At 43.2% G+C, this 20,392-nt stretch overlaps 1 long non-coding RNA gene across 1 annotated transcript; it reads left to right on the top strand.

Annotated features, from left to right (window-relative positions):
• The first annotated feature begins 12,730 nt into the window (after positions 1-12,730).
• On the top strand, positions 12,731-20,229 carry LOC112494180. The gene is made up of 5 exons (XR_003059372.1): positions 12,731-13,357; positions 13,439-13,673; positions 15,380-15,761; positions 15,861-16,107; positions 17,298-20,229. It is a non-coding gene; the product is annotated as an uncharacterized LOC112494180 (long non-coding RNA).
• Positions 20,230-20,392: the final 163 nt, after the last annotated feature.

Here is a 20,392-nt window from a genome sequence, read left to right as displayed (position 1 = left end):
AATCCCTACCAGTGGGGCAGCTCCTCTCAAACTCCCTCGAATCAACCCCTGTACCCTGCAGCCACCATCGGCCGCCTGCTTTTCTACCCGTGCGGCCCCGGGGCCATACCACTCAGTTATTTTCAAGCCATTTGCTTTGTAAACGCACGCAATCTCTGCACGGACGTAGCCAATACCCCCGGCTCGTGCCTGCATCCCCTCGCGAGGACCCGCTGCAGCCCTTTTAAATATTCAAACACTCGTCGGACTAATTTCTTCATTTTTTTTTAACCACAAAAAATAATCACACTCGCATTCAGTTTACCCAGGGAAAACTGTTGGCTGGTTGGGTTTGCTGTGCTTTCCGAAAATTTTTATTCGATCGCCGATCGACGAGTTTATGTAATTACATGGGCACCGGCCGGTGCAAGAGTAATGACCTTTTATGGGACTCCGTAAAGGTATGCCTGGAACTAATTTCAATCTGGCAGATCAGATTCCACGAAATAATGATACCGTTAAAAGTCATTCCGCCGATGAACTGGTGAAACTGCCCTATCAGGGACGCTGGTTGCTTGCCCCTACATCCTCGTAGGGGCTGGGGTGATTCTCGACGCGGCGAAATTATACCGTGAAATTTAGCCCAGAGGTGGCTCGTTGGGAGCGCTGAGGTAGAGCAAAGAGTCAAGTGGCTTTCATTATGGTGCAGGAACACTTGCACCGTCACTGAGCCCCATTGGCATTAAAACTCGCTTTGCAACCCTTACTCACCCCTTGATCAGAGTGCCCCTTTTCCTGGCATCTAAACTCGCTTGACGCCCTTAATCTATACGATGGTCCCGCAGAGACACACTTCGCCGTGGCTTTTTACGTCTCCTTATCTTCCGCATATACGATTCCTTTACCGTTCATAAAATCCATTAGGTTTTATTCGCTCTATCATACCTCTATTAGCGCACGTGAAAAAGACATTTGGCAAGGTTCTAAATCCAAAAACCAAAGAAAACTTTTCAAGCGTCCGTTGGCAACGCTCCAATTCGATCGAGCGATAGTCCACGTGCTGATTCTCAAAGATTTTCCAAGTTTCGTATACCCGCAGCGAGTGCGAGAGAGACAGTCTTATGGAAATATACACGCGTCAGAGAAAGACGGAGACAGTATAAATAAAAATACGTCGCCTACCATTGTCCATTATTAAATTGTCTAATTTACAGCTACGCTTTTGCATAACTGTACCCATTAGGAGCCCGTAACAGGAATGTAAATACAATGGAGACCCATGTGAAAATTGGCATTCTACATGAAACTAAATAACCGTAGAAATACGAAAGCTCATTCACGATCGTACAAACGACGTTATCGCGTTAGGCTAATTGTAATTGGACTACAATCTTTTTTTTTTTCGTTTTGTTAGAATGTTACCACCTTCTATCAGATTCCTTTGTCCACCCCTAATGCGAAAAGGGTGGGTGCGAGCGTGCGGTACTGCGGCGTGAAAAATGCTCGACGATTACTAGTCAGCTACCCAGATGCGTCCCAGAAGTGTTCCAGAAACAAGCCCCACGCATAAACGAAGGGTGGGTACGTACGCGCGCGCGCGCCTTATACATATGTATATGCATGTACGTAAACGTACTGTATGTACCGGTCGGTAGGATATAGGATTCTGTAGCCACCCCGTGTAGTAGATACGCCCTCCATCTGTCCAAGCTTTACGGCGGTGGCCTATCACACCCCTTACATTTATAGGGAAGCTATAGAGGCACCATAATAAAGGGTCTCTGTCGGAGCGTCGCGACGTCCACGTATATACGTATTACGTTTACAACGTGTCGAATGGTCTCCCGGTTGCGAACAGGTGTCCGCGTTAAAGGGGGTGTGTGTGTGACCAGCCAGAGTCATCAGGGGGTTGAATACGTCATATCGCCACTTATGTATCCGAAGGGATGCTGGACTTTGGTAATGTCGTATTTTTATAATAAATTTTATAAATTTCTTTCAACATTATAAATGACGATAAAATAGAAGTTATATGAACAAAGATAAGTTATAGATAGATTTGATTTCAGTAAATAATATATTATACATGGAAATTTAATAAAAATACAATCTTTTACGATCCAAGTTATTACGTTAAATAAGTCGTTAGTCGTTCTTCGTATGTGTAAAAATGTTCACTCGTACACGTTCACACTACTCGCGATATGAATTCCATAAAATTAAACCTATAAATTACTTTTTTTGTTTTGACTAATGATTTTGCTGGATCACGAATTTAATACAAGTGATGGCGGAAATGATATATAAAGACATACAAAAATATAAATAAATATATAAATAGCCTATCATGGGATCGATGCTGTTGCAGAGTATTTATCGGTTTGTTCACCCTCCGAATCGTCTTAGCATATTCCTATGATCGACTTCAATTTCATCAGTCATATATTACTTTCCGTCGTCTCCATTATTTAATTCGATTCGTTATGATTCAAGTCCGATGTTTCACAAAATGCCAGCAGGAGCCTTGGCCCTGTTGTGGTTGCAATAATTTCATAGTAATGGCAAGAGAGTGGCCTATGAAATGGAAACTGAACTAAATACTTGTACAATGATAATATAATAAGAGACTTACGCGGAATTGAGCTTTTGTACACGTTTTCAGTTCGACGGTAGAGACCATCAGAGATATAAGTATAGTAAATTTTCAGTTGTCTTAATCCCGTCACGTGTGTATCGCTCCGAAAGGGACGCGCACCTGTCGATCGCTGCGCATCTAATCAATATTTCGGGCGGGGGAATCGATCGTCACGCTCATGAGGTTATAGAAAGAATTTTAGCGAGTCTACTGTCGGTAACGTAGTTGCGTTACAATTGAAAAAAAAGGTATTACATTGTAACTGACGGCAAAAAATTGGTGTGTGTACCAGCTGACAATGAGTGAAGGGAGCGAGAGAGAGTGAGAGAGGGAGGAAGAGGGGGTGGGTGTAGGGAAGAGAGAGAAAGATAAAGAGAAGAGTTTCGCGAATTCTTTATTGTGGGTGGGTGGGGATATGACCCTATGAACTGGCACGTATAGGGCCCCAGACTGCTGGGCCTGACTCCTGACTCCTGCTATACCAGAAGGTAACCCTGAGTGAGTGGGGCCCCGGCCCACCGGATCACAGCCTATACTTATCCTCCTACTAATACCACCACCACCAGCATCCAGCGTTACCTTATACTTATTGCCCGTGGCTGACTCTGCCCTACAGGGTGTGTTATTATTATCTGACATTATCTATAATTCCGAAGCGGGCAGGAAGCCCACTTAGGGATTGTGATAGCCCCCGTGATTAAACCCCGGTCCAACTAGTGTAGCTATACCTATAGGTATCAACATCAATATATATATATGTATGTATATATATATATATATAAAATAATGTAAACGTGCAGGTCCTCTCAAGAAATCCTTTTTTTTCCTTTATATCATAAAAGGGAGGTGAGTGCGCAGAAAATATTCGGTGGAACATTCCAAATTTGTTGCTGTTAGCTAATTATACAAATAAATGTAATATTATATCAATTCGATAATTGGGACGTTTTATTGTACGATATTCATATTTACCGTGCCATTGTCGGAAATTAAATTATTTTCCTTCGATCTGTTTGCTGGTAATTGTCACAGGATAACGGTCGTTGTTAATATACAGCATATACAGCAGTTAAATTGGTACAGAGCGTTTCACGCAAAACGATATAAATGAAATTGAAAAAATTTATGTAGGCAGACAGTCTGTGATGTATACGGGGAATCTATTTAGCGAACAGCAGCAAAGGGCCTTAGGGCCCAGCTGTATACATGCTTTCGTAACTATATATATGAAACTGTATAAAGGACGGAATGTATACAGGTAGTGATCGAAGTGATCGGACGAGGGTCGGGACTTAATCGTGCAAAAGTGAATTGTCAGTAAGTCTGTGTAATCGGGTAGCGACGGCAATTACAGGTGCACGCGATAATTAGAGAGAGAGAGAGAGAGGGGGGGAGAGAGGGAGAGAGAGAGAGAAAGGATAAAAGACAAAGGAAAGGTAAAGGGGGGGAAAGAGGGAAAAAAATAAAGAAATATCAAGCATTACGCGGGGGGTTCCAATACTGGCTGCCATTAATCGTAATTGCCGGTTGGAGAAGGAGGTAGGGCGTCGACGTGCGGACGTTTGAAAGGCCCTGTAGAGGAAAGCTATTCCTAATCGTATACCACCCTCTCAGGCCTGGAGGCACAACAGTAGGCACCCGGCCCAGCCCAAGACGCTACTTCGGTAATAGCTGGCCGATTATAACTGAAAAAGCCGGAAACCACTTATGCTATACTGCCTGTCTTATATATATATATATAAACAGTCTATAGATACACAGTATATTATAGACAGTATATATATTGTATATGGATATATTCTGGTAACAATTGGCTATGGTTTATATGGGAGTTAAGGGACGCGAACCACACCCTTAGGTAGTATCTATTCCTTTATGTTTATATCCTTCTTCAGCTTGTGTATTTTTCAGTACTTTGGTATATACACTGTCTTGCTCTTACAGCATCCTGTCCTGTCGATCCTCATCGAGATCGGCTAACCCTATCGCCAACTGCATCTACGTCCTTAAGGTTGGCCCCACTGAAAGGAACCCCTGCGGTTAAGTCCTTCTTGGCGTCGATTTCCGAACCCACTTATGGAGATGCCGTCGCACGAGAATCTGCTACCGTACAAGAGCCTTTGGATTTCCATGAAGCGTACAGTGAGTCATAAATGGTGGCTCCAGGAGTTAATGGGGGCAAGTCAGAAGAGTGTTTTGATTTTTGAATAATGTAAAATAGAGTGGGGACTTTACTCGTGAAGGATCATAGTTGCGCGTTCGAGAATTTGACGAAGGACACAGGGGAGAGTGATCGTGGACGTTCTGGGTGAACGTCGAAAACACGCGAGCCTCGTGGGTAGCCACGTGGAAACGTCATCGGCAGCTGGGATCGCGGGGGTTCACTATGGGGCCAACATTTGCACCCCTAAGCCGCCCCAAGCGCAACCACCAAAACCCTGCAGAGCTTATTTCACGAGCGACCGACCACCCTCTCCGACTCCCAGGCTGCCTTCGAGCCCCTCTACCACCCTTGCTGCATGCCACGTGAGAGGGTGGCTTATCTTGGCCGAGGCAGAGCGGAGGTCCCAGTACAGAACCTCAACCTCACCGAGGTACACGGGAATGTCCCGAGTATATACGGGGTGTCATGAGATCTTGCTCTTCCGAAGGCAATAGTATGTATTACTGTATATATAAAACGTGTTGGAATAGCAACAAGGAAGAGTTTATCCCCAAGCGATAGAGGGTCGTCAGAATTAAATGGAACGTCGAGAGTAAATTTGGTAGGAGCCGTCGCATTGTGGAGCTAACGTTCGAATTTTTCTAGGTAAAAATAAGGGTGGAATAAATCAGTAAGTTTTGCTAGTAATCAGAGCGGGGGTAGTTTGACGAGAAGGAACGAGGCCCGACCACCCTGTATAGTATAGAAACGAAACGGGGAAACGTTATCTACCGAGTCCCAGGCTGACGGCGTTCGCCCTTCGGGAATAACGCGGAGATAAGCACCCCCGACGCCCATAGCCCACCCCTTCACAGAAATGCAAAAAGATCTTGATACGGGCTACCGGGGGCTTCACTGCCCCAGCATCCCCATAGATACGACTTCTACCCTCGCCCTCAACCGAGTTCCATACCAATCCTTGCTCATGAGAACTGCCGTACCCTCTTTTCCCTCTATCACCATCCCTCCTGTACTCCTCCTCATCCCCTTGGCTAACTTATGACTCAGATTTATCTACGACTGGTGACTGATTGCTCATGGATCTTACGATAGGCTCGTGTCGAACCACTACCGCGGATATCTGGACCCATTCTATTTTTTGTTTGTAACGTCACCCACCCACCTCGCCACTCTTCAAGAGTAAATAGATGCAAGAGAAGAGACAAAAAAAAAAAAAAAACTAGCAGTAGACAGCATCACGTGTCAGACTTCTCTGCGAGATCATCCGGCACGGATATGGGTATCTCGCATTGAAATAGCCTGGCACAGCATGGATACAACTATCCAAGGGATGAAATAAACGAGCGTAAAAGTTGAAGTGCGCTTTGAGCCTCGACGCTTCCGTGACGAGTAAAGGAAAAGGGATGGACGCGAAGTAACAGCGAGGGCTTCTATCGCACGCATAAACTCGGTTAATCAAGTGGAACTGTCTGGGGGGTCGGGAAAGGGCACGAACCAACTGACGAACGCACGTACGGATGGACGGATAGAGGTAGGAGCCAGGACCGCGACAGCAGTGACGGCTGGAACGTCTGACAGGTGGCACGGGCCGGTCCCTGTCTAGCGTAAGGTCATCCCTTTATCTAGTCCCGAATTCCATTCACTTTTCTATCTTATTCCAGACGTCGTTCCGTTTTACTGTGGAAATAGCGGGGGAGTGGACGCAGTCGATTTTTCTATCCAGTTTGACCGATTGATGCCTGAAGAATTTTTGAGAAAACGTCAGGTCACATCTGTTTGCTCTACCCCCAGCAGTTGTTGATGTAGATGATCATCTGGGGTGGCTGTCCTCGGTTTCCTGAATACGTGTTCATCAGAACTTGTACGTTGGTTCAGAAGGAAGCGAAGGACCCACGTAGCCTCGGGAACCAGATGACAGAGGAATGACCTGGGGAATCCCAGGAAAACATACGTCCAGCGTTAGAGAAATTAATCTTTCTCGTGGACCGGGACGAGTGGGGTCTTTTGGGTCTCGCGGGGTCGGCGCTCATGTTAAGGCGGTGGGTTGGTTTTTGGTGGTGAACTCATGGGAAGCGACTGCCAGGGATGGCAATGGAGCTGAGACGGTGACTGGTGATGTTTTCGGGGCGGCGGCAAAACTTCAAGGCACCCTGCTCGAGCCTAGAAACACTCGCGGGCCCCTAATTATCGCCCCAGGGGTTCCCCTTTCGGGCGGGGGCCTCTTCTGGTACAAAACTGCCCGACGGGGGTTCCCCTCTCGAGGGCCGACGCCCTCTAACTCTCATACAACCCCTCTATGCTTTCCTTTGCTACCTCACTGGTATTCTCCTTGTCTTTCTATCCTTTTACATATATATACCTATACTTACATTATATCACCCCACTGTACAACTATCAACCCTTAAACTGTGTTACGCTATCGCATTCTATCACACTGCATACCAACACTTTCCTAGATATGTATGCCAGACGCGCACCTCTACTGCTCCCATTGTAACGTATGAGTACGCCAGTTAATGTGAGTGCTTCTGGTGTGTATGGGTATGTGTATGTGTGTGGATACGCCCCACTCCGAATACACCTATTAGGAGTCGTTCGATCCCCACCTAATCAAATCGAAATAATACCGGTCAAACGAATTGTCGTCCCTTTCACCAAATAACCAGCGAGCGAGTAAGATGTGTCTCCGAACAATACACTAGATAGTACGCTCTGGGTGATAGGGCCCTAATATACATAGCATCATCGACATTAGGAATATTCCGTTAAACATTTGAGGAACGGGGATCGGACACGGCGACAATTCGAATAGACCACACCGTAGGAACCAAGCATAAACTACAATTCAGCAAAACGTAACTACCAATCATCTCCATCGAAATCATCGGCTAGATCAATAATAGGTATATATATAAGTATTATTATAGAAACTAACTTAAGAGCGTATTTTAAAACGTAGAATGAAACTTTTATATATGTGATTGTTAAAATGCTGGACTCATATTATTAATTCATTTAAGTTAATGTACAAGTTAGATGTAACTAGATCGTGATTTCAGAATATCATTACTCGCCCGATAATACATACATGATTTGGTTTGAGAATAGAAAAAATTAAATAGTTTGCTTATATTGTTAAGAGAATTTTTGAAAATTTATTTATTTCTTTCATATTCATAAAATGAATAGTAACAAACCATTAATTGCGATAACACCACTAATTACAGAATTTTACGTAATCCGGTGTCTGTCGACACGACCTTTAACTTGTCAAAGAGATCAGCTGACATTTAAATACACATTTCTCTGCATACACCGTATAACCTCCGTAGTGATTGAAGGGAGAATTTTATTGCTTGACCTTTCCCTAACTCTGGCAGAAGATTGACTCGGTTAAGAATTCTTCCCATTCTTTTTTACTTTAGTTTTTTTTTGTTTTCTTACATTTTTTCCCAGCCATCCTCCTTTCGCCTTCCGCGTTGTCGACTAGCCGAGCGTGAAAGAGGCTTCACGCTGGCTAGGTTGGCAGAAGTGTGCACGAAATACTTGCTCCGAACAGTCGTAACGAGCCATCGCTTCTGTTGACTGGTTGCTGCTTCACCGACTTCTTAAAGCGTATCCAGCCTCTGGTACTGCTGCGAGTAGAAGACAGCGAGAGAGTTAGGACCCTACAAAACTATGACGATTCTCACGTACCAGATAAATTCGCCTGTAGATAGAATCAACCTTCCATCGCTATATCCGACAATTCTATCCATCCATCGTCGTGCTGCGTAATAAATCAGTAGCCGCGTAAGTCATAGGTCACAGACCACACACGTACGTTCTGAGGTATAATAATATCCGTTAAAAAAATTCTCAAAGGTGTTACCGAACTGCAACGTCATCCGGGAAGAATGCAGACTACTGTACCGATAATCGGTAAAACATCCCTCAGCGATCTGGAATATAGTTCATCCTAACAATAAGGGAGAGAAAGTGGAAGCGTGCGTATGTCAGAGTACATGGGGTGGTGAGAACTATGAGGAATTCGGTACCGGGCCTGTCCCGTGCACGCTCGACGCAAAGACCCCCTCATAGACATCCAGGGCACGGCACCTCGTGGAAAGAGTATCACCCCAGACGATGGACGTGCCCTTGTATATAGGACCGAAAGAGAGAGGGAGAGAGACAGGGGGTAGTTTGATGGTTGATCGTTGATGTTTTGCCCCATAGGAAGCACACTTCGCGTTCCCACGTGCAGCTACGGACGTGAAGCGATCGCGTGTGCACCTAGGAACTACGAGGCCGTCACTCCAAGGGGATGGGATTAGTCAGGGCTGGCTAGAAAATGGGGTTGGGATCCTGTATAGGCGATTGCTGAGCGGCCGCGTGACGGTAACTACCGGGGCTGTCCTGACAAGCAACCTCAGCCACGTGCGTGTCTCCTAACCCTGGTAACAACCTCACCCTCTGCCGGACTTTTTCCACCTTGCTATATGTATAACGTTTTCATCCTTATTCTCTCTTGGCCGCTACCCCACTGCCCTTTACCTATCCGACGGATTTGGTTAACCTAATTAAATGGAAGCCCGATTAAACTGCGTCAGATATCTACAACTAAAGTTTGTATTTGTACAAGAAGTAAAAGTTAGTCTGGTACAAACTTTATAAGAGTCGTATGCCATTAACCTATCTATGTTATAATAGTCTATGGTCGTAAGGATTCAGAAATCTTACTAGAGTCGATTCGTATAAGGCGTTACATGCGAAAGGTGGCATTGCAATCAAATGAGCCTCCTGGCGGTCAGTCTGGGTATTAGTCTACAACTTATATCTGATCAGAGAATGTAACCTGTAACGACAGTTAAAAGTCTGTGCGTGTACAAGAGCCGAGAGATAGTTAATGTTGTGTATTACGAGTGAAGTGTAAATGCCTACATAAATATATGTAGCATATGTGCAGAATCCAACATGTGGAGAGAGAGAGAGAGAGAGAGAGAGAGAGAGAGAGAGAGAGAGAGAGAAAGCGATGTTGATAGATGAAAACAAGAAGCCATGGACAAGCATTAATCTTCTACAAGGTGCTATGAGGAGATGTAAACTAAATTTACGAGTAAAACGTAAGGTGCAGAGGTCGCTATTACATTAAATGTCAAAGAAAGATCACCCCTCGAAAAAGCATTTTACTCGTGGGCACTACTATAGGTTATGTACGAACGTGGTACAAGGTCCTTCACTTTGAGACAGAAGTTTATTTTATATATACACATAGAGATAAAGAGAAGAAGAGAGAGAGAAAGAGAGAGAGAGAGACGTCTTTGGGGTGGTATGGGTCGGGGGCGTCTATGGCTAGGTGCTGAGGGGTTACAGGAAGGAGATACGGGGGAGGTTGGCTATGGGGCTTTAATGAACCAATTTAAATGCATGCGATGATCAGTTGGCCTCTGAGCCCTCTTCTTCTCTTGCGGCTCTTTCGCCGTAGTGCCCGGCTACCTTTACACAAGGCCCATCCAACGCCATGGACATCACCATGGAGAGTTAACGTGCCTCTGATGGTGCTGCCGCACTAGGAGGTTTTCTGCACTACGGCGAAAAGCCCCATAAACATTCCTTCAGATTCAATCAACGTCCAAATTTCCTATTTCCTCAAATTAACTTAATACAGTTGCATCTTCCTTTGGAGCATTGTAACCGACTGTCAGACAAGTCTATGGGTACTTACTATAATCATTCAACAAGAGAACCCCGTGAGTCACGGGGACTTACGCACGCGCTCCTGACAAGATCCACGCGTGTATTTATGGGGACAGTGTATTGGTAGGTACAACACGGTGAATCTATGGTGTTCCACGGTTAGTACCACCACCTGGTCAAATCCCATGCAAGGCAACAAGTGAGGACACGACGCGGTGGCGTCGGGACGGCCCTTGGACTCGGAACCACTTCTACTGGGACCCCCTGCCGTCGAACGACACCCATACCAGGGCCCTCCATTGTTCGGATTGACATATTTCGTCAATATCGGCACCGAAGGTACAGACTCAGCCGTATCTATCGTACTATAGTCTTGTAGTATATAAAGAGGTCCTTGGTAGCGAAAAACAAACTGAAATCCTGTACAGGTGTCTCTGGCTGTTAGATGTGAATACATGGACGCGAAGAGGGGATTGATGAATAATGAGCCGAGTCGTGAGAAAAATCTAAGAGATAAAAAGCAACGAAAAGGAAAAAAGAGACGAGAGCGGATAAAACAATGAGGCATAAAGAAAAACGAGTATTTAGATACGGTGCACGCATAGAAAATTATTGAGTTTGCAAAGTCACTGGGTTCCCTTTGGCAATGGGGGTGAGTGGATGGGGCGTGGGGGGTGGAATGCCAGTGAATAGAACAGGGGTAGCAGGTGAGCGATTGTGCCGGTACTACATATATAGTGGTAATAGTGAGGAGGATGGTCCCGAGTAGAGGGGTCTGTGCCCACTAAATTTCTCAGGTATTCCAATATATTCCGCGGTGCGTATCTACCTGTTCCTGACGCTACTTCTCTCTCTCTTTTTTTTCTTACTTGCTTACTCGCTCACTCACTCTTCATCGCGGTGCATGCACGCTCAACTTAAAAGAAAAGGTATAAAATGAGGATGGGCGTTCCCAAGAGGAGTTATTAATGGCTTTGACTTCGTTGCTATGGATATCCATAAGTCTTTGGCCTGCGCGGCCTTCGCCACGGACCGGCCACACGGACTTGGCTTCTTCTTGCTCCCTTCGGGACCCTGCGAGTCCCTCCCCTTCATCTTACCGACCTCCACCCCCTCGCATCTCACGGGCCCTCACTGTTTTTCCTTACTTTTTTACAATTTCATTTTTCACATCGTCCTACCTCCACTCGTCCCCTCCGACTCCCACATCCTTGGACCCCTCTATTCTGCATCCTTTATTCTTCCTTGATCATATTCATGTCGTAAGTACAACGGATGAAGAGACCGAACCACGTATGATTATTGGATATCAGGGACTTACAGCCTTTCAAATTTTTGACGCTTTCATAAAATAAGATCCATACCAAACGTCATCATTTAAACAATGTATTTTCTAGAAAATGGAATATCTTGCGCAGGGCAGTGTGGCCCAGGTTGTAGAATGGGTCCACTAATTTACCGTATATCATGGCTACTGTTTTATGGGATTTCTAGGCTTTGTTTTAGGATATTACACAAATGAGAACAGTGACACGAATGCCGGGGTACCTCGGGTACGGATAGGGTGACGATGAGGAGTGTAAGGAAGGTATAAATAAAGGTAAGGAATCAAAGGCGTAATGAAAGAAGAAGAAGAAGAAGAAGAAGCAGAGGAGGAGAATGAGGAAGAATAAAAAAAGTGAAAAAAAAGAGCAACAAATTGACCGTGGCCAGCAGGGAGTCGGGCCCAGCAGGAGGCACCCTAGTCCAAAAAATCTTCCGTCCTCTCATCCCACTCGTCCTTCTCATCCTCCGTCCTCTCGATTCGATTGAACCTCTTCTCCGTCACTCTTCCACTAAAACCTTTCACCTTCGCTCTGGCTCTTTCTCGCGCGGCGGAGTTCGTCCCGAAGCGAGACAAATGAGCGGCATCCGTCTGCGTCACCTGTCCGTCAGTTCGTCCGTAACTTTTGACTTGTACCTTTCTATCCTCTACCAACTCCCTCTCCTTCTCTCTCTTTCGCTCCTTCTTTCGTTTCGTATCTCCCTTTTTACTTTTCACTCTTACGCATACTACTACTTTCTTTCAACTTGGAGTCTGGTCACATCAGGTACCTATTAGATACGTTCTCTGATACAGCTAGTACAGCTATACGCAAAATAAAAACAATACATTTGACATTTTCCAGTTGGTATTTATTTAGTGACGTCCCACTTTAATGGGATCCCATCTCGAGGACACTCTTGTCGACGATGGAGTCTCGAGGACGAGGATGTGGATGAAGATGAAACGGGAAGAGATTCTACAAGCGGGGTTCGTCGTAGTTGCTAGATTAGAATCTGAGCAATGCCTGGGCGTGTCGCCGTCGTCGCAAGAGACATCCGGAATTCGTGAGGGAGCTTCTGTGTGCACGTGTGGTCGTGGCTTAAGGATAGTGGCTGGAGCTTCCGAATTGATAGCTGAGAGGCTTGCATATTTTTATATAAGAAAAAAACGGCTTCAGGGTTTGGCTTCTTATTTAACGATAGCATTATTCTCTTACTTATTATCCTTGTATATATTATATAGTGCGTGCACTATACTTTTCTTACTTATACTTTCGTCCTTGTGGTTTTTCCCTGGGTGAAAAGTATATACATGGAAATGTGAAGGCCTGACGCTACACGGAGACTTCCAAAGCTGCAGCCAACGACTGGACAATAATTATCACGTAAAAGTGATGGTTTAAGGTGACGTCGAAGTGTCTTGTGCAATATTAGAAATTAGCAGCGCAAGAAATTAGCTTTACGAGCTAAGGATTTTACGATCTGTGTCTTATAAGACTTGGGGATTTAAGCGCGCGCCAATAGTGAGCGATGGACCGAAGATTGACGGAAACTACCGATCGGTAGCCACGATCGTTATTGCTGGGGGTACCGATATCGTGAGTATTGTTTCTGGTACTGGCTCACTGATTCTCATCGTACGTTGTTTTATTTTTTTTTCCCCTTTCTTTCTCTACCAGCAAATCTTGCCATCAGTATTGTGGATCTTCTCAGCTTTAAACATGACTAGGACAGAAAAAGGCAAGAGGACATTTAACAAACCCGGATGACCGGTCTATGAAAGAGGATTTGATCCAACCAGTGGCTGGCTTTACTACCGGTTTGTTGCGATAGATAAAATATTTAGCGTTTTCATACCCGCGAAATTGACTTAGCTACTTTGATCGTCGATTCTAATCACTGGAGAGTATAAAGGTGAGATGAAAAATTAGATTTCTCAATTATCAATAGGTATGGTATACCTGTGTCTGCTGTTGTATATATTCGTAATGGTTATACAGTAATATGGCAGTTTTAAAATGATAACCGTGACGCTTTAATTAGACATACAATTCTTTAATTTGCTCTTCCTGTGAGTTTGACTATTTCGTTATTTTCAATGGACCAGATTCTCGGTATGGCGGTGAGTATCAAGCGAGAGATGAGTTTCTGTTGTTGGCGATGAAAAATCGCATAGAGAATGGCGGATTCGACCACGTGTCCTTAATTTCCCAAAAAGCCATCATGACTCATGATTTTTTTTCATGGTAAGGAAGAAGAAGTCGAAGAGAAAGAAAAAAAAGGAATTGGATCGACAGGTGGTCCCGGGTCGAAAGAGAAAAATGATCTGTGCAAGTCGTACGGCGAGTGGCGAGGAAAAGCTATTCGACACGCGTAATGGCGGAAAGTTCCTCCTCGGATACGATACATCCCATACGATCTCAATGTCACCCCATAAAAAATCGGCATAACCTAAAAATCTTCAAAAACTTGAAAACAATGTAAACCACCATGACAAGTAAACATTGATATCTTCCGAAGCGAAATGACCAACGAGTCCAGACCATAATAGGAGATACTCCGTAAAAAAAAGTCCCTAGATAATTCATAGCGAAGGAAGAAAAACAGCAAAGGCTCGAAAGAAACTGAAGGTTAAAGAAAACTGGATAACTTCGTAAGAGGTTATGGGGGACCAAGAAAACGTAAAAAGAGTACGAAGAAGAGAAAAGGAGGATCAACAAGAGTAAAGAATGAACAACAAGCGAAAGAGTAGTAGTCAATCCCGAAGATGGTAGTAGTGCTAGCAGCATAGTAGTAGTAGTAGTAGTAGTGTAGTAGCCGCAGCAGAGGACGGTAGTGGTCCTGGTAGGACGATTTGTCCGTGGTCCGTCCCCTTTTTTCTCCCCAGGTCCAGGTCCCGCGTTTCTCATTTCGTACCGTCCACGAAACCAAACCAAAACCAAAGCAAACCGAACGAAACGAAACGAAACGCTCCGCTCTGCGCTCTCGGTTCTCTTATTCGTTCTTTGCTCCTCCCAACCTCTTGTACGCGTCCCTACCTCGCACAACCTACAACCTCACTACCTCACAACCTCAACCATCCGACGAACCAACCAGCCAACCTTCCTGCCTCTTCTCTTTTCTTCTCTTCTCTTCTCGTCGTCGTCGTCGTCGTCGTCGCTCACTCACCTCCTGGCTCTCTTCTCCTCTGCGCCATCGCCAGACTCACCCGGCTACGGCCGACTCGGCCGTGTATAACAGGGACTCTGTCTCGTTCTAATTCTATCTCGCGGCCCGCCGCTCTCTCTCACTCGAACAACCTATCAACTCGGTGGATAGACGATGAGTCCGGAGGACCGATTCTCTCATCCCATCGACCCACGTTCTTACACCGATGGGCACCGTTCTCCTCTGTGCTCTGGTCCTACCCGCAATACACGCCAGCGAAATAATCTAACGGGTGTTTCAATTTGACTCAAAGTTTTCTTGGGTTTATTTATTTATCTTTGAAAAAAATTAACAAAATTTTCATGATACCGATAGCCTTCGTTGAAAAAAATAATTTTTCAAAATTGATTTTATAAATACTGCATTGTCACTGAAGACTTTTCAAAAAAATTTTTTTAATACTTTGTTTTCAGCCAAAAATGCATTACCACGGTGTACCGCTTTAACCATGCAATTATAAGTTTAAGAGGGAACTCAAAGAAGCCATTGGAAATAATAAAATGTATAGGATGTCGTACAGCTTCCAAGAGGCACTTGTCAAATCGACAGAGCAAACTGGAACATCAAAGTCTCTCACTCTCAGCGCCGAATGGAATCTAATTAAACACCACGTGCTCCATGTCATTAAGTCAACCGGCATCGTGTATCACGTACAATTAAACGGCAATCAAACCGTTGACAAACCAACCGTCGCAATCGCGTCGGTTCTTTAACAAAACTCAGAAGCACAAAAAATAGGAACCATAGAAATACGAAGAAACCAATAAACGTCACCATTACCAAGCATACACAAAAGTACGAGCTTACAAGCTTCTTTTGTAAAGCTCACAAAGTGAGAGAAACTCCAAAAGGATCAAGGAATCTAATTATTTTTCTTTCTCTCTGCTCTTTCAGAAACCAACAACCTAACCTAAAGAAACGTCAAATTTTCAAAGGCGTGTAGCGGTGATGAAAATTCGAGCGGACTAACAGGAGCAAAGTTATGACAAAGATATTCAAATGAGGGTGATCCAGTGGCATGATTATTTCTTGGTCACCCTGTATAGAGAGAGGCACATACAGCCCCGCGGTAGACGGAGCTTTGGGTCGCCGCTAGCTGCAGGCGTCCGGACTTCACGTCTATCCGCTCATTTACCATTTGGTACCTATAGATAGATACCTATATACATGAACATACATATATATACGTATAGGAGTACAGTATATCTATCTATATACATATTTATATATATATATATATATATATATATATATATATGTGTGTATATAGATGCACAGAGAAAGAGAGAGATAGCGAGAGATACAATTTGCGCTATCGCACTCACTCAGACTACTGCTCTTGCGTACCTACGTAGATAGGTAGGTGGCTCCTATATGCTTATTTTTCTACATAACAGCACAAATGTTATGTACGCAGCGGTACATGTGTTCGCACGTATATGCACGACGTATGTAAGCATATAATATATTATATACGTTTCTATATACGCGACAGGCACCATCTCGGAACGGCGGAAGCTACGAGCACCTTCTGTCCGTAGAAAGGACGGGAGGATTTCTTGGCATTTTTTTTCGAATTTTTTTTCTTTCTTTTATTCTAATTTCACAATTCTTTTCTCTCCCTTATCCTCCCACTTGGAAACTCCTCTTTATTATTCCCCGTTAACGTGCTACAGTTCGAAGCGTAAAAATAAGAGAAAGGACGGATATTCTTGATAGTGATGTTTTGCAGTATCCGATATACTACTTATATGAGAATTTTGAAAAAAGTGGAGGAGTTCCAAAAAAATGTTACTACTATAAGGTCACAAGGTCGGTATGAAAGTTTGAGTACGTCGTTGTGCATATGTAGTGCGTGGGTTTCTTTTATTTTCCTTTATACTCCATCTCTCTTCATCTTTGACATTAATATAAGAATTTTTTTCTTCCGGTCTTTCTCTTATTCGCTCTAGACCTTTTTGCGTTTATTCGCCGAGAAATATAACGCCCAGGTGCGCGGTGAACGAAATTGATTAGCGTTCCTGCGGCCGAGAGCGACGCTTGATGAGAAACGATTCGTAATAGTTTCGTTTCATTCCAATTTTTTTTTTTTTTTTTTTTTTTTTCGTTCACGAAGTAGGTAGACATTTTTGATTTTGTTATTTTTTAAGCGAACCAATGACCGCGGTCCAATTTCAAATTTTCATACCGGGTATGCAAAAGCTCGCAGTGCAGCTGCACGTTCATGTAGAAATGCATGGGTCAAAAAATCAGTCCGGTGAAATGAAACTTTTAAGACAATCTCTTACGTCGTTATTATACAGGGATGATTATTTTTTTGTTGTGTTTTAGGTGTAAGCAGACATTCGCTTGGAAGCAGGAAACTTTTCGTAATGATTAAGTGGCTAGCAGACATGTGTGGTGCTAATTGCTTCCCTTCTGGGCTGGCTGTGTGATTCCATGAAACGCGCCGCAACCATCCGCCCCCTAAACTCCACAAACAGCCACATTAGCCAGCTAATCTGTCAACAGCGAGAACTTCCATTGCCCTATGGATCCTTTTCGTGCTTGGGTGCTACCCTGAATATTAGTCAATAAGGGTCAGTTAAGGGCTGTTAGCTTACCGTTTTGGCTTTAGTACAAATACACTTGAGGATAGAGAGTTAGTATCCTAAATTGAGGATGACAGTGGAAATTGCTGCATACCAAATTATCAATAATTACTTGACTCTTGATTAATCCTTGAGTTTTGCATTTAATATAATATTTTTCAATATTTAATTTTATTTAATATTTATCGTAACAATGATTTGTTTCTTAAAGATAGAGAAAAATTTACGGGTTTATTGTGCGTTGTTACTATTAACGTAGTACGACTCGCCGCTGTATCAGATAGTAACAAAAATTTTCGATTAATTTTGAAAATTTTTACGAGCATTCACGGAATTTCACGACTGTCCCGCACGAACGAACGTCGCTACGGAATTAGTCGGCTAATCTGTCAAAAACGCATTTCCGAGGAGAGACGCGCATCCCCAGAAAAAAGTCATTCGAGTGTTACATGCGTGAGGACGATGGGTGCTGGGGCGTGTGTCTCCATATAGATACATATGTGATGTACTAACCCATATGTGTGTATATATATATATATCGGGTGGGCAATGGTCCGTAAAAGTTGGCTGGCTGGCTGGCAGGGAGCAGGCTGGTTTGCCGGTCCAAGAACGGGGATGCAGCCTCGCCAGTTATGTTAATTAAACGCATTTCTAGCCCCTGCATAGGAAATCAAAAAAGAAAGGGAAGAAACTGAACGAGGAACATCATGAAACACAGTGAGTCGACGTGAGGGGTGCTAGCTAATAACACGTCCCAAATCGTGCGCCACACGTCCGACACGGTCTCAACTTTTTCCACTGCGAGAATCAGAAGTTGCGTTTTCATGGTGGTAGACTATCAGGATAATTTTTACGGAACACTATTTGTAATGTGTATTTAGAAAAAAAAATGTAATAGTCGCTTCTTTAAGTACCGACAAGTCTAAGGGAAAATAATTTTTCACGCCAGTTCTTCAGTTTTGTACAATTTTTTGCCACCGCTGCTGGTTAACTAAATGTTGTCGAATATTATTCTTATTTTTATATCAATTTCAATGACCGTTTATCTTACCGCTCAATGGCTACCAATGAAGACCCACGAGATAACTACCTAAAAATTGCAGGTAATCTTCGATTATCCAGCGGTTTCTACCTGCGGCGTTTGCATAGGGGAAACATGCTGTTTACACCGTGAGAACATTGGGTCGACTAATAGCCAATACCTTAAGCCGCTCTTTCTGCTAGTATGAAAAATGCTTCTAAAATCAGTATTTTCTACGGATATAGTATTGTGCCCTACGAGAGAACATGTGCTTCAATCATATTAATGTTACTTTTACGTAGCTTTCATATAATAGTATAAGATTCATGTATATTCAGTCCATGAGTCGAGTGTCAGGCCTAGGGGTCGTCGCTTTTGCATTTAATGCCAAGAGATGGCACTTTTAAAACATATTTTACCTGTGAATGAACCATAGCTGAGATGTAATTATTACCAAATTTGTTTCTTGACAATATCCTTTGGACTTCCGTGAGTTTCATCATTTACATTTACCTTAACTAGGTAAGCTGCTTGCAAAATATAGATTTAGCACTTAAAAACGTGTCACTTTACAGCAATTTATAAGAAAATTGACACATATTTCTCACACTGTATTTCCTTTGTCAAACTTTGCACAGGAACATGAGATCAATGGTTTATTCTAGTAAAGATAACCAAAAGCCATGATTTTGTTGTGTAAAAGAAAAATACTTGTGCCGGAAGTGTGTCAATTTATACCGTGAAAGAAAAACAGCCATTATATATCGTAATATGAAATTCTAGCGAAAGTGATTAAGCAAAACTAAATATTCCTAGTTCATAAAATGTAATGAACGGTAGTATCGTAAATGCAGTAATATAAATTAATGTTTCAACGGTTGTGGGAAATTGTTTTTATCAAATAACGATCTTGTTTCTTTTGGGCACAAATCAGCACATTTCAAAATACTTCCGGCACAAATTCTCCTTCATTAAACTTCGATTGCATATCCAACACAAGATTATTGACCAATTCTACTAAAACGGAGCAACAGCCATGATTTTGTTGTGTAAAAGAAAATATAGTTTTACCGGAATTATGCCGAAGTTTGTCGATTTGTGTTATAAAAGAAAAATACCCAAACGTAGAGGGATCTGAAGAACAAACGTTGGCAAACCCAGTAGGTTGACACGTATTTGTGAAGCGAACGACGTTTAACGTGGCGCCATCTTTACGCCGACCGACGTACTAAGGAGTTTAACTCAGAAAAATTCTAATGTACCTCTCATTATCTTCAGAGTCATTCCAATGTTATCCTATATACTATGTAATGTGCATAAGACCGTTTTTTTATTTAAGTGAAATATTTTCTCATATTCTCAAGTGCTCGTAGGTGGAATGCACCTTCTAATATAGCGATCGGTTAATCGACTCTTTGTATAAAAGGAATAAAGAGAAAAAGAAAACATTATAAACGTGCCGCGAACCACGTATTACACAGCGAGAATCTTTTACAGCGCGAAATAAGCTTCTAATGGAGCGGCTAATATCTAATATGCCGATGCTGATATTACATACGCCCAGAGTTTCGCGGAACTTCTCAAGAACAAGAAAAAATGTGTATTATCCAGCATCAATATAACGTTACGGCCATGCATACGTGGTCGGTTTCAAAGAACTAATGGATTTCTAAGAGGACGAGGATACGATGTTTTGATTTTCTAAGGAAACTAGGCAATTGTTATACTTTGCTTTTTATTTACGGTTACATAGTTAAATCTGGCAAAGCTTTAGCAGTTTTTTTTTATCAGTGCGCATTCTAATATCAACATTC

Source organism: Cephus cinctus, unplaced genomic scaffold (genome assembly GCF_000341935.2).
Source record: "Cephus cinctus unplaced genomic scaffold, Ccin1 Ccin1_scaffold0330, whole genome shotgun sequence".
Taxonomy (NCBI): Eukaryota; Metazoa; Arthropoda; class Insecta; order Hymenoptera; family Cephidae; genus Cephus; species Cephus cinctus.
Note: the sequence above shows the minus strand (reverse complement) of the source record. Positions and strands in the feature narration are given on the sequence as shown.